Source organism: Aquarana catesbeiana, linkage group LG13 (genome assembly GCF_042186555.1).
Source record: "Aquarana catesbeiana isolate 2022-GZ linkage group LG13, ASM4218655v1, whole genome shotgun sequence".
In the NCBI taxonomy this organism is placed as follows: domain Eukaryota; kingdom Metazoa; phylum Chordata; class Amphibia; order Anura; family Ranidae; genus Aquarana; species Aquarana catesbeiana.
Genome location: NC_133336.1, coordinates 84,665,774 through 84,681,733, shown reverse-complemented (window position 1 = coordinate 84,681,733; position 15,960 = coordinate 84,665,774). Strand labels below are relative to the sequence as shown.

The 15,960-nt window shown below is 43.9% G+C and overlaps 1 protein-coding gene across 1 annotated transcript in view; it reads right to left on the bottom strand.

Annotated features, from left to right (window-relative positions):
- COX16 (cytochrome c oxidase assembly factor COX16) overlaps positions 1 to 15,960 on the bottom strand; it is a 207,567-nt gene that overhangs the window by 158,905 nt on the left and 32,702 nt on the right. The gene's annotated exons all lie outside the window — the stretch shown is intronic.

Sequence of the window (15,960 nt, the reverse complement as noted above, 5' to 3'; positions counted from 1 at the left end):
GAATCCACTTAGCAATGGTAGATTTCGACGCTGCCTGTCCTTTTTTAGGACCTTCCGGCAACACAAACAAAACATTCGTTTTGCAAATCTGAGCAGTCACTTCCAAATAGGTTTTGACCGCTCTCACTACATCCAGAGAATGTAGTGACTTTTTTTCCGTAGAACAGGGATCTGGAAAAAATGAAGGCAGAACAATATCCTGGTTTAGGTGAAAACCTGAAACCACCTTCAGTAGAAAGCTAGGATGAGGACGCAATACTACTCTATCCTTATGAATAATTAAATATAGCTCTTTACAAGAAAGAGCCGCCAATTCTGATACCCTTCTTGCAGAAGAAAAGGCTACCTGAAAAATTAGCTTCCTTGTCAAAAGAACCAAGGGAATATGTTGTATCAGCTCAAAAGGCTGTTTCTGTAATGCCGACAGAACTAAATTCAAGTCCCAGGGGTTCAGGGAGCTCTAACCAGTGGATTAAGCCGCGTTACCTCCTGTATAAAGCTTTGTACCAAAGAATGCAAAGCAAGCGGACGTTGAAACAATATCGATAATGCCGAGACCTGGCCCTTGATAGTACTCAAGGCCAGCTTCATCTCTAACCCCATTTGCAGAAAAGCAAGGATTTTTTACTTTCTGGGATGCCAACCCCTGGATTCACACTAGGAGACATATGCCTTCCAGACTTTATAATAAATGACTCTGGAAGCTGGCTTCCTTGCATCAATCAAGGTAGAAATTACTGAGCTTGAAAGCCCACGACTTTTCAGAATGTGAGTTTCAATAGCCAAACCGTTAAATTTAGAGTTTGTAAGGTAGGATGAAACACTGGTCCTTGCGATAGCAGGTCTAGACGTGGTGGTAGGGTCTACCTCCATCTTCACTATTTCTGCATAGCAAGATCTTCTGGGCCACGCTAGGGCTACTAGAAACACCGACTTCTTTTCCTGCTTGATCCTGCGAAGAAGTTGTGGTAGCAGCAGAATAGGAGGGAATGCATAAATCAGTGAGAACTGATCCCACAGAGTCACCAACGCATCTGTCCCAGATGCAAGTGGATCCCTTGTTCTTGGCACAAAGTTGTCGATCTTGTTGTTGAACCTGGACGCAAACAGATCTACATCCGGGATCCTCCATCTTTGGCATATAGCCAGGAAGATGTCGGGGTGAAGCGACCATTCCCCTGGGAACAACTGCTGGCGCCTCCCAGTTCTCTACTCCTGGAATGAAGATTGCTGATATGCAGGGCACATGCTTTTCTGCCCAGATTAGGATCTGGTTTACCTCTCCCTGGGCTGCAGGACTCCTGGTGCCCCCTTGTTGATTGATATAAGCCACTGCTGTGGCACTGTCGGATTGGATCCTGACAGGACAATCCTGCAACCTAAATGTCCAGGCCTTTAAGGCTAGGTATGCCGCACGAATCTCTAGAATGTTGATGGATAAGGTCCTCTCAGTTTTGGACCATTTCCCTTGGACAGTCGTCTCTTCCAGAACTGCTCCCCAACCCGAAAGGCAGGCATCTGTTGTTACCACCTTCCAGGTAACTGGTAAAAAGGATTTCCCTTTCCGCAGATTCTCGGGTACCAACCACCAACTGAGGTTCTGACGCACTATTGGTGACAAGTGCATCGGAACATCTAGCGCCTGGATTTTCTTGTTCCAAGCAGACAGGATACTGTTTTGCAGCAGTCTGGAATGAAACTGAGCATAGGGAACCGCTTCGAATGAAGCCACCATCTTTCCAAACAACCTCATACAAAAGCAAATAGAAGGACCCTTCTTTTCTCTGACTACCTGAACCAGCTCCTTTATGGCACTGATTTTTGCCTGGGGTAAAAACACCCTCCTCTGGGTTGTATCTATGACCAGACCCAAGTACTCTAGTCTTCTTACTGGTTTTAAAGAAGACTTCTCTAGGTTGAGGACCCAACCTAGGTATTCCAGGTAGTTGACTGTGGTGACCAAGCTTTGGTCTAAGCAGGCTACCGACCGGTCTATTAAGAGCAGGTCATCTAGGTACGCTATAACCGTTATACCCTGGGCCCCTAATCTGGTCAGAGGAGGAGCCAGGACCTTTGTGAACAACCGAGGTGCAGTAGCTAGACCAAAAGGCAGAGCTACAAACTGAAAATGACGTTTTTCCATTTCGAAACGCAGGTATTTCTGATGAGCGGGGAAAATAGGTACATGCAGGTATGCATCCTTGATGTCTATTGATGACAGAAGTTTTCCTCCTTGTAGGATTGAAACTACTGATCGGATTGATTCCATGCGAAAAGATCGAACGTTTAGGAACTGGTTTAGATCCTTGAGATCTAGGATGAGTCTTACATCTCCATGTGGCTTTGGCACCGTGAAAATAAAACCCCAATCCCTGCTCTTGCATGGGAATCACCATGATTACTTTTTGCGACAAAAGTCGCTCCAACGCTTGAAAGAGAGACTTCTTTTTCTTTGGGTCTTTGGGAACATTTGATCTAAGGAAACGAGGAGACAGGAATTCCCAGGACTCTAGTTTGTAACCTAGAGTTATTGTGGAGACCACCCATCTGTTCTGAAAATCCTCCTGCCAGACCCTTGAGAACTGTAGCAGTCTTCCCCCCACTCGAACGAGGCGCCCCTTCATAAAGAGGCTTTAGCATTCTGTCTTGTAGATTTCCTCCCCCAGGACTTCTTTTGTCCCTGGGGTTGACTCTGAGTTTTACCTCTTGAACCTGACGGTGGAGGTTGTCACGACTGCCTGGAGGCTGAAGCCCCTGGCACTGGAGAAAGAGCCCGTTTAAATGAGGGACGTTTACTCCTTTTCTTAACTGGCAAAAGGGTACTTTTCCCACTTGAGATTTTTTGGATATACTGTATTTATTGGCGTATAACACTCACCTTTTCACCATGAAAATCGAGTGCAAATAGTGTGTGCGTGTTATACGCCAATACTTCAATTATAGCTTCCTCGGAGGGGACAGGGAGGGGGGCGGGATGAGCGCCGTCAGATTACATACAGTGAGAATCTCCTGTTTACTTGGTGGCCTCTGTAATAGAAAGTCCCGTCTCCTGGGCCGCCATTGGACCACTGTTCTGTCTATCATAGGAGATTCTCACTGTATGTAATCTGTCGGCGCTCGTCCCGCCCCCCTCCCTGTCCCCTCTAGGCTGCGGGATGGGCATCGATCAGGCTGCACTGATGGCAGTGGTGAGGCTGCTGCAATGATGGCAGTGGTGAGGCTGCTGCATTGATGGCAGTGGTGAGGCTGCTGCATTGATGGCAGTGGTGAGGCTGCTGCATTGATGGCAGTGGTGAGGCTGCTGCATTGATGGCAGTGGTGAGGCTGCTGCATTGATGGCAGTGGTGAGGCTGCTGCATTGATGGCAGTGGTGAGGCTGCTGCATTGATGGCAATGGTGAGGCTGCTGCATTGAGGGCAATGGTGAGGCTGCTGCATTGATGTGGACTAATGAGGCTGCATTGATGGCACTTGTGAGGATGCAGATAGGCATTGATCGGGATGCATTGATGGCAATGGTGTGGCTGCAGATGGGCACTGACCCTTATTTTGCTTCAAAGTTCCTTATTAAAAATTTAAGTTTTTTTCCTGAAACTTCCCTCTTAAAATGAATGTGCGTGTTATACGCCTGTGCGTGTTATACGCCGATAAATACGGTAATTGTCCAAATCATCCTCAAACAGCCTTACACCACAGAAGGGAAAACCAGCCAGGAGCGTTTTGCATGGCATTTCAGCTGACCAATTTTTCAACCATAAGATAATACGCCTATGCACCAACCCAAGCGTAAGGCGAGAGGTCTGAAGGATAGAATCTCTGATTGCATCAACTGCAAAACACAAAGCTGCTGGCAGGTTAGCTAACTCCCGGGCCTGCTGTTCAGGGAAAACCTTGAGCACCTGATTCAAGTAGTCTCTCAAGGACTGACATGCCCCAATTGCTGCCACTGCAGGTTGAGCTACTGAACCTGCCAAGGAAAACATTTTTTTAACAGGAATTCCAATTTTTTATCGGTTGGATCCCTAAGCATTTGAGCGTTGTCAACAGAACAAGTCAGACTTTTATTCACAGAGGATATAGCGGCGTCAATTGACGGTATACCCTATATCTTTGTGAATTTTTCCTCCATAGGATAAAGTGTTGAAAACTTTTAAGGAGGGAAAAAATGTTTATCTGGGTGATCCCACTCAGAATAAATAAGCTTTTCCAGCAAGAAATGAACAGGAAAAGCATGCGCAGCTTGAGGAGGCTTCAGTGAACCCAAACAAGACGTGGGTTTTTCAACCGACTCAGTTACGGGTAACTTAAATGTGGAGCAGACCATTTCAGTAAGAGATTGCACCAGCAATTTCTCAGCCTGTGACGCTGAAGAGGGTCCTTCCCCACTTGATTCCTCAGTAGAGGAGTCATCAGTCTCATCCCGGTCCTCTGAGGGGGATTTGTCTCCCCTTTCCCAGAGTTTCCTCTATTTGAGGGCCCTGGGTGGTAGAAGGGGACCTAATGCGTTTTCTTCCACTTTGTGAAGATGCGATTAAGGCCATTAATCTTTCCTCTAATCCACTTATGGTTGAGGAAAAAATCTCCTGAGTAATATATACAGGGGCTGAAATGCCAGAAGCACTTGCAGCCCCTGACCCCGACCGCCCACTCTGACCAGCCTCCCAAGGTCTTTCAGGGGGAGATGGTGCTGCAGAGGGGGGTCCTCAGAGCCTGAGGGAGATCCCTTTGAGCCCCTATTTCTCGGGGTATTTGTACTTCCCCTTCTGCCCATAGTGCCAAGCACAAATGCAGAGGTGCTACCAGAAATGCACCCACTGCTGAGCAAAATAGTCCAGCAACTGCCGCTGCTATCAAGGCTCAGTCTGATGCTAAGTGAATGTTGCCTGGGAATGCCTGTGTCACCCACACTCACATGCCATCCATCTGCTCTGTGTCCTTCCTTGAGCTGTGTGCAACTGCAAAAGAGTGCACGTTATAGCCTTGTATAGCTCACGTTGTGGGCGTTAAACCACGCCTACGTCACGCTAATGCTCCGCCCCCCTCCTCCGACCACCCCTTCCGCCCCACCTCCTCGTCTTTTTTTTAAAAAAAAGACAGCTTCTCCCGCGCGAGCCGAGGGCTCCAATCCTGATCGGATCGCACATGGAGGGGAGGTTGGGGTGGAGGAGAGAGGAGGGCCGGTGGATGAAGAGCCGCCGTAATGGTGGCGGCGGGGGGAGGCTGTGCGGCATACCGCCGACTGCCCTATGGCCTCTAGCCTGAAGGAAGCTGTGAGGGGACATTCCTGAAAAGAAACCCCCCCCCCCCTCCCACATGATACCTGGAGTATGGGCTCGGAGGAGCGTGAAGCTTGTACACAGAGACGAGACTTACATGGAAAGGTACATGCTCTTGACAGCCCCCGGTGGTGACTTTAGGCATAACAAACATTTACTTAAAGCAGGGGGTCCACCTATCGTTTTTTTTTTTTTTAGTTCATTCACAAACTTTTCTTCTCAGCATTACATACTCACATATTGTGTGTAATATGTCCGCCTGTGTCAGATTTCGTCGGAAAGAATAACTTATATTATTCACTGCAGGCGGTTTCCATCTTCATTGTGGGCATTTGAAGCCCACAAGCATTTATTTCCTGGATGTGGTGAATGCTGTGCTCCCAGCATTCACCACTCGTTCCCGCACATGCTCAGTGGCATCCTGGGAAGCCTGAGACTAGCTCCCAGGAGTCTGGGAGAGGCTAGAAACACGCCTACTCCCACGGGAGGAGAACCAGGAAGTGCAAAGAAGAATAGAAAAATAAAAGGTAATTACGGCGATTTAAATTTTTTGAAACGGCATGTCAGCATCTAGGCAAGGAAGAGAATACATACAGATATTGTTCAAAATTTGGGTGGAACCCCGCTTTAAAAGGAGAAAACCCACAAGAACTAGAAAAATTCCTTAAGGAATCTCCCTTACCTTATCCAGCCGCAGGGTTCTGTGGTAACAGACCCAATCTTCACCTCTCACAGTGTGCTCCGTTTAGAAAACCTTCAGGGACTGGGGCCTTTTTTTTTTTTTTTTTTTTTTAAACGGGGATCCACAGCCCTGGGCCTGTAAAGCACCCCGCCAAGAATATGGCTGAAAAAAACAAATACTGGATTCCGGGGTCCAGCTCTCTAAAAAGAGAAGCGTTACAGGCAAAACCTCGTTTCTTCAGACACGAGTGCCAGGTACCATTCAATTCACCTGGAAAAGGCACTTTGAATGGATCTGGTTGCATAGCTTGCCCCAGTAAGGAATATTCCAGCGGAGCTCAGCACAGCATGTCTTTACTGGAGACCAACGCCTAAGACACTGGCGAAAAAACTGAGGTACTCCCAGTAAGGGGAGGGGTTATATAGTGGGCTAAACTTCCTCTCTAGGGTGTGTCAGTGTCCATCACCTAGTGGTGCCTACATAACCCATCAGTAAATATTGTGGCTCTGTGTCCCGTGATGTACGAAAAAGAAATATCCAGTGAGTGGCAGTTGTGTGGACGAAAATGCCTTGTTAATGTCAGAGGTCAGAGGAGAATGGGCAGACTGGTTCCAGATGATATAAAGGCAATAGTAACTCAAAATGACCACTCATTACAACCAAGGTATGCAGAATACCATCTCTGAACGCACAGCATATCGAACCTTGAAGCAGATGGACTACAGCAGCAGAAGACCACACCAGATGTCACTCCAGCTACTGTAAGAACAGGAAAATGAGGCTACAATTCAAGCAGGCTCACCATATTTGGACAATAGAAGATTGGGTAAACATTGCCTGGTCTGAGGAGTCTCGATTTCAGCTGCGACACTCAGATGGAAGGGTCAGAATTTGGCATACAAATTAAACAACATTAAAGCATGGATCCATCCCGCCTTGTATCAAGGGTTCAGGCTGGTGGTGGTATAATGTTGTGGGGGATATTTTCTTGGAATACTTTGGGCCCCTTAGTACTAATTGAGCATTGTTTAAATGCCACGGCCTACATGAGTATTGTTGCTGACCATGTCCATCCCTTAATGGCTACAGTGTACCCATCTTCTGATGGCTTCTTCCAGCAGGATAATGCACCATGTCACAAAGCTCAAATCATCTCACCACTGGTTTCTTGAACATGACAATGAGCTCACTGTACCTCAATGGCCTTCACAGTCACCAGATCTCAATCCAATACAGCACCTTTTGGGATGTGGTGGAATGGGAGATTCGCATCATGGATATGCAGCCGACAAATCGGCAGCAACTGCGTGATGTCATCATGTCAATATGGACCAAAATCTCTGAGGAATGTTTCCAACACTTTGTTGAATATATGCCATGAAAAATTAAGGCAGTTCTGAAGGCAAAATGGGGTCCAACCTGGTACTAGCAATGTGTACCTAATAAAAGTGGGCGGTGGGTGTACATTTACATCCTTATTCAATAGACTAGTGCCAAATAAAGTTTTAGTCAGACTTTGCCACAGAATCATTCCGGTTAGTTGGAAGTTGCACTTTGCTTTGCTTTGTTCCTTGAACAGTTTATCGAAAAAGTCTGTGTGTTGCCCAATACATGACAGAAGAACACGGAGGGCAGCCATGCACATTCTCCCCTAAAGGTTCCCGCCAAGTTATTATATGTCATTACGCCCATCCCTATTTTAATTTACAATAATGCAGTAAATTAAACTCACAATCTTTTTGCATTAATTGAAGGCCAATATGATACAATACTCGTTTCATATGATACAATCGTGCTCTAAGAAAATATGTTAATATATCCATCCCTGCTCTAATTCATTGCAAAATGAATATGTCCTTTGTAATGTTTTCACATATATCTTATTAATATGCATTAATGTAGTTAAAAAAAAAAAAAAAAAACACTTGTGTTTCTAGGAATAGATGGTACTGATGTTGTATATGGGGATAACTTTGCTTGTTTCTCTGCAGCACTACATATTAGGTGTGCCTAATTTAACTGCAAGTATACCAGACAGATCCCATTTGATTGAAACCACAGACTCTCTGCAGTTAGACAAATCAAACGCACGTAACACTGCTTCAAACATCTTCCCTCCGGCCACAAATGAACCGTGTGCTCGCTCCCGAACGCATCTTCGCTCCATGCGCTGTATTACAAGAAAACAAGAAGGCTGCACACCAATGATGTCACTGGGCTTTAAACTAACTTTTTTCAAGTCACAATGAGATGTTGCAAAAGCAGAACTCGGGTATAAACTAGTGGCCTGAATAAGGATGGTATTAAAAGAGAAGTATGGAATTTTTTTAAAAATTTGATCATATTTACCTAGGTGGATGCAGCATCTGTCTGATGCTGCATCTGTTACCTGCCGGCTCTAATACTGAGAACTGAGCAATCAAACACCACCAATCGCTCAGTTCTCACAGCTTCCTGAGCAGACAGCTGGTGACTGTCAGTCATCTGCTCTGCCCCCCCATGCTCACTGGAGCGCTGAGCTGAAAGCCCAGATCCACCAAATGTTTGAAGCAAAAGCAGGAAGATCATTGCACCGCAGGGCTTCAGGTACAGCTTCCTCTACAGCAAGCCCTCCCCTCAGGAGAACAGTGACCAGTACAGTAGTGCCATTACCAAATCTAATGACACTAGCAGTCAGTGGCAGCAGTGCCCTAAATGATGTCACTGCAGAAATGCAACTGTTAGGCTAGAGAACAGGTTCCAAAAGGCACAGTAGCATGCTGGTGTGTTATCTTAGGAGGAATTTATGGTCAAGGGGTAATTTTTAAGGGTTACGGGTACACAAAATGATACTTTCTATAAATTCCCTATAAAATTGTGATTACAATAATAATGTGATTTGGTTATGCAGGCTTGTGCCCCGTTGATTCATATGACTGTGCATTTTAATGATAGATCCACTTTAATATAATGCCATTATAGATTAAAAAACAATTTACATAAATATTATACTAATAATACAGCAGCTTGTCCAGCTAGAATGTATAAATGACATTAAAACCAGATAAGTGTATAAAAAAAACTTTGACTTATATGTTGGGTCAGGGAAGGATGAAAGGAGAATTGGATAGAAGAATAAAGTTTAGCCCAAGGTAAATGGGCTCCCCACATCTCCTATGACATGACACTAGCTGAATTCTTATTCTTTGCTGTCTCCTGCAATGCTTTCATTGTAATGCACACCACCCCGCTCAGAGGAAATAAACCTGCAGAGATAGAACAGCTCCACCACCTGGCTCTACTTTAACATTGCATAAAGACAGACAGCTTCCAGCACAAGTTAAAATCAGCAATGCATTGAACATCTGGCTAAGTACTTATTTGTCTGAGAGTGACCGGCATTTCTTTCCTACACACGTCTCATTTTCATTCTTCTACACACCTCCAAGAAAACATCTGACCTTGAAGCAGCTTCATGTAAGAAGAACAAATGGTGCTGCTAAACAAACAAATTCTATGTGATTGTAATAACATGCTACTGAATAGGACAACTGATTCATTCCACATTCTGTATGAAAATGAATATATTAAAATAATACTTACATACAGGTTTTAATGTCTTGAATATTCTACTGACTTTTATATGCTTGAATAAAAACGTTCTATCCAGTAAAAGCAATAACCAGAATTACCAGCATATCCCAAGATCCCCATAAAAGGCTGACTTTATTTATGCAGATGCGGCAAACACTAACATTTGGGCACACAGACATACCTGTCCCTAGTCTTATCATATGTACACCTTGACTAAGGAGAGGTATGTCCATAATGTGTAAGCATTTTCTTTTCTTTTTTTTTTCTAAAACATGCATAAATAAAGTCTGGTTTTAAAAAGGATTTAATGTATGTGATGGTGAATTGTATTCACTATTATGGTTCATACATGTAGTGTATTGTAACCCATGGCAACCAATTTCAGATCAGTTTATACTAGTTTAATATGAACTATTGAGTAAAGCTGTGATTGGTTGCTATGACTTAATGTCATACCTCCCAACTTTTGAACTTGAGAATGAGGGACATTTCAGGGAGGCTGTGGGACCCAGATTCGCAGGATCCTGGGATGGTCCCGGCGAATCTGGGATGTTTGGGAGGTATGTTTAATGTGATCGTAAAGTCATGTTATACTTACCTGCTCTGTGCAGTTGGTTTTGCACAGAGCAGCCCTGACCCCCCTTTTCTCGGGTCCCTCTTCACTGCTCCTGGCCCCTCACTCCTGTCGAGTGCCCCCACAGCAAGCAGCTTGCTATGGGGGCACCCGAGCCAAGCCACAGCTCCGCTGGTCTATTCAGACATAGAGCCCAGACCAGGCCCCACTACCTCACTCCCCCAATAGGCTAACTGACTTTGATTGACAGCCAGGGGAGCCAGTGGCACCTCTCAGATGGCTAGGACACTCGTGGACATCGCTGGAGAGAGGTGGGGCTCAGGCAAGTAATTAGGGGGTGCTGGGGAGGCTGCTACACACAGAAGGTTTTTTATCTTAATGCATAAAATGCACCAAGATAAAAAAAAACTTTCTGTCTATACAACTCCTTTAATGGGCACTCAAACATTTTCCAATAAGCTACCTACCCAGCCAATATAAAGAAAGAAACTATTTTTGCAGTAAATATTCATATTGGTGGGCAAATATAATGAGCTTAAAGTATATGTGATCCCTTATCTTGTAAACCAATCCATTCAGTTTAAAACTGAATTGCAAGGCAAAAGAGGACAAAGGAAGGAATGCAAAGAGAACATACTTTTTCATACAAGTACAGGTGGTCCCCGGGTTACGAACAAGATAGGGACTGTAGGTTTGTTCTTAAGTCGAATTTGTTTGTAAGTCGGAACAGTACCTTTTTTTCAGTGCAAATCCAGTCTTTTATTTATTTTTGTATAATTTTCTTATTTTTAATATTATTTTTCTTATTCTTTACTTTTTTAATTACTTCTTTTTTATTTTATTAATTTAATTATTACTGTATTTCTTATTTTTTTTTATTTTTATCAATTTTTTTTCATTTAAACTTTATTGCTATCACACAGGAGAAAACAATTCCCTGTGTGATAGCAATTGGAGGTGACAGGTTCTCTTTTTTGACCCTGTCACCTCCAAAACAGGAGTCCCAGCACTGTGTTAGAGTTCCACAGCACAGCACAGCACAGCTCTCCCCTCTTACAGTTTACATGGCAGCAGGGACAGGAGACACCAGAGAGAGGGGAGCCGATGTGTTGATGTGTGATGGCACAGCAGGGAGATGGATGGATGGAGACAGCAGCAGTGTCTGTGATCCGAGTCCGGGCAGGCCGGCCGCAGTGCACCTCGGCGGGGCAGCGGCACAGGAAAGACCGGGGATCCTGGAGGCTTCACTAGGCCGCGGCCACGACGGGCAGTTTTAGCAGCCTGGCAGGCCACCGGACCTTACCAGGCCTGTGGATGGGCAGGCCAGGAACGAAGGAACGGCTCAGTCAAGCAAGGAGAGGAAGATTCGGCCGGCAGTGACGTCATTCGGGCCCCGTTCGTAAGTAGGAGTTGTTTGCAACTCGGATGTTCGTAAGTCGGGGACCCCCTGTACACGATATACCGCACACATATCAGGAATATGAAATGTTGGAGTAACATATAGTTTAATACTTTCCTAGATCTGTCCAATCCTACCACTGTTAATGAATGCAGGAGAAAAACCATGGACCTACATGGCAAATGTGGTAAATGGAAACTTGTCTATAAACACAGAAAAATATATTTTGGGATGCACATCAGTCAGAACAGGTTTTATTTGTCAAAAGCAAGGCTCCCATCACCTGATTTGTTGAAGAAATGATAGTTCCAGTGAACACACTTCACAGCTAGTATGCATCGGATGCTAGCTCATTATGAAATACTTACCTTAGATCGAAGCAGTTGTAGCGGTCCCCGTACACCGATGTGACCAGCGACATGTCTCCCGAAGTTATTTCCGCTGCGATTGGCCGGAGCTGCGATGACGTCACTCCCGCACATGCGCGCAGGAGCCGGCGGTCATAGCAAAGCTCCTGAAGAAACGGCACGAGCTAGCCGTTTCTTCAGTGCGCATGTACAGATGACGTCGGCACATGCAGGTACAGTGAATATCTCCTAAACGGTACCTACAGATAAGCCTTATTATAGGCTTACCTATAATAAGGCTTACCTGTAGGTACAGTTAATATCTCCTAAACTTGCACCGTGGTGTAACGGGGTTTACAAAAAAGAAGTGGTGTAACGGGGTTTACAACCACTTTAAATACTTCAAGTTACTGGTTCAGAACACATAATTAAATAAGGAGTTATAGCTTCTCTATTCATATTTGCACACCTTTTAAGGTCAGGAAACTCAGGAAATATTTCAGCCAGTGGGCAAGCACAACAATCAGAAAAATAGCACTTTCAAAAGGAGGTTTAGCAAGGGCAGACCCGTATTTTCTTTAGGCCCTATTCCTCCTGCATGGACATATTTGTTTACCCAAGCAGATAACTGGAAAAGTATGCTACTGTAAATAAGGAATTATGGATCTCTCCTCTTTGGAATAATGATCAATAAGAACCAGAGGTAACCTTTTCTAAATAATGGAAAAAACACTCAAAAGTATGTCTCTAAATGTAGAAATTTACAAATAATTGTCTTGCCCAGAGGAGTTCATGAGATGCAGCAATTAAATTGAAATTAACTGAATTAATTTAATTCTAATTTCAAAGATGGTGGTCACTGACTGAGACAGCTCAGTTTGTCAATCTGGACAAGTCTTTAATCAATAGTTGAGTCATTTTGACTGAGCCACCTGTGCTGAAAATCTGGCCTGTTAGCCGCTGCCAAACACTGAATCATCACTGATATTTTAAAAAATATTTTCCTAGACAGTACAATACAAACCTATCATACGATACATGGTAAATTATAAAAGTACACACAAAAAAAAAATCTTTTTTTTTTTAAATTTGAGACTCCACAGCATCAAAGGATACAAATAATAATCACAGAGGAGCCAACAGTGGCTCAGGATAATACAACCCCAATTCCCAAAAAGTTGGGACGCTGTGTAAAATCTACATAAAAACAAAATGCAATGATTACAAAATCTCATAAACCCACATTTTATTCACAATAGGAAATGTAAAACATATCAAATGTTTAAACGTACCATTTTAAGAAACAAAATAAGGTGGTTTTGAAATTGATGGCAGCAACCCATCTCAAAAAAGTTGAGACAGGGCAACAAAAAGTCAAAGTAAGTGATACTGTCATGTACCTGATAGGAGACTGAGTTGATGAGGTCGGCCTCTTTTATATCTTCTGTCCCCACTGAGGATGAGACAGAGGAAGCTGAAGGACAAGAGGGACACGAGTGCCTGATGTGGATGATTCCGGACCGGCAGTTTGTCAGGGTTCTGGAGACTGGAGTATGCAGCGATGTGCAGAGCTGGAGCAGGAGACAGCCAGGCAGGCACCCAAGGGTTAACAGAAGCCAGGATCAGGAATAGCCAGGGTAATTAGCAGGCAGGGAGTGGGGTACCAAATCATAAACAGAGCCAGAGTCAGGAATGGAGTCGGGTCAGAGGTGAGCAGCAACACAGGAAGAGGATACACAGCCAAGGTCAAAGAACAAGCCAGGTCAGCAACTAGGAGAGCACACAGGTTCAGATCAGGATACAGGACACAGCTGAAGATCAGTCAGCAAAGGATATGAGGCTAGAGTCCCTTTAAATAGGCCGTCTGGCGCCAAGAGTAATTATGCGTGTGCATGCGCACACATGACTGCGGACCCTCGCAACTGTTAGCCATTCTATGGGAAACTCTATGTGCTTGCACACATCTATGTGCCAGACGTCTCACAGGGATTCCCTGACAGATACTAACAAGGAATTACTGGAAGAACATTTTGCAACTAATTAGGTTAATTGGCAAAAGGTCAGTAACATGATTGGGTATCAAAAAAGCATCTTGTCTCAAAAGTAAAGATGGGCAGAGCTTCATCAATCTGTGAAAAGTTGCATCTAAAAATTGTTAAACAATTTCAGAATAATGTTCTTCAAAGTAAAATTGCAAAGACTTCAAATATATCATCTACACTATATAATATCTTCAAAAGATTCCAAGAATCTCTGTGCGCAAGAGACAAGGCCGAAGCGCAATACTGGCTGCCCATGATCCTCAGACAGCACTGCATTAAAAACTGCATGACTCTGTGATGGAGATCACTGCAAGGGCTCAGGAATACTTCCAAAAATCACTGTCTGTGAACACAGTTTGCCATGCCATCCAAACATGCAAAGCAAAGTTTTATCGTGCAAAGAAGAAACCATATCTGAACGTGATCCAAAAACATCACCGTCTTCTCTGGGCCAAAGCTCTTTTAAAATGGTCTGTTGAAAAGTGTAAAACTGTTCTGTGGTCAGATGAATCAAAATTTGACCTTCTTTTGGCATCCATGGGTGCCTTGTTCTCCAGACTAAAGGAGAGTTATCTTGAGCGCTCAGTTCAAAAGCCTGCATCTCTGATGGTATTGGGTGCATTAGTGCATATGGAATGGGCTGCTCACACATCTTGAAAGGTACCACCAATTCTGAAAGATTCATCCAGGTTTTAGAGCAGCATATGCTACCATCCAGACATCTTTTTCAGGGAAGGCCTTGCATATTTCAGCAGGACAATGCTAAACCGCACACTGTATCTATGAAAACAGCATGGCTTCATAGTAGAAGAGTCTGAGTGCTTAACTTGCTTGCCTGCAGTCCAGACCTTTCACTAGTTGAAAATATGTGGCACATCTTGAAACGAAAAATACATTAAAGAAGACCCCGGACTGTTGAGCAGTTACAATTCTACATCAGGCAAGAATGCCTGAAATAGAGGCCGCATATTTGCGTATGGGCCGGCGCCAAGGGGTTAGAGAAGAGAGGATGCTACACCGTGGTAAACATGGCCTTGTCACAACATTTTTGACACAAGTTGCTGCTATCAATTTCAAATTCACCTTATTTCATTCTTAAAATGGTACATTTTCTGAGTTTTCATTTGATAAATTTTCTATTGTGAAAAAATATGGGTTTATGAGAATATATCCATGAGTGGCTGCAGCTGATAAGCTGCAACCGCTGTTTGAGAAACATTCTCCAAAATGTTCCTCCGACATAAGTCGATCAAACAATTGACTTCTATTGAGTAGGGATGGCCCCACACCAATTGGAATCCATCTTGTCCCTGCTGAACTGGCCGAATTTCGATCAGTATATGGCCTGCTTTAGCAAATCAGGCTGCACAATTCTGTCATTTTAAGCTTTGCTTCTCTGAATCAATCCATGGAATTCATAAAGATTGGCGCAGGCAGATTTTGCGAAAGTGCCTCTCATGCATTTTAAAAGTAGTGAAGAATGTGTCAAATTCATATACCTGTCTAGAACTATATATTATATTCATATACCTGTACTAGAATTTGGCCCCTGCTACGCCACTTTTAGAATGTAGAAGAGACGCTTTCACAAAATCTCTTCGAGCCAGTTTTTCTCTCTGTACACCAAAAGAGAGTTGGTCCTAATTAGCTCCACTTTTACATTTGGCGCATTCAATGTGACACAACGTAAAAGTGGCACATTTTAGAACTACCTGATTTTGGTGCACGAGTTGCTGTTAGAACCAAAGGTGTCGCAAATGCTTCATGAACTCGGCGAAATACATTATTAAAAGGGATTAACGCCAGAAAAGTGTCGCAGAAACTTTATTGAATTCCCCCCAGTATGTTATTTGCTTCCTACTCTAATTACATTCTGTAACAATTGACCCACCGGTAGTAGACTATGTTTATTGTTGCTAAAACCAATAAAAATCATTGAAACTGAAAAAAGGAGAGCTGCTAGCAAGTATAAAATGCAAGAAATAAATGCCATCTGTTCTCAACAGGCAAGGCTCCAATATCCCAACACTTTCGTAGTCACAGAACTTATCTACGCTTTTGCTGCCTC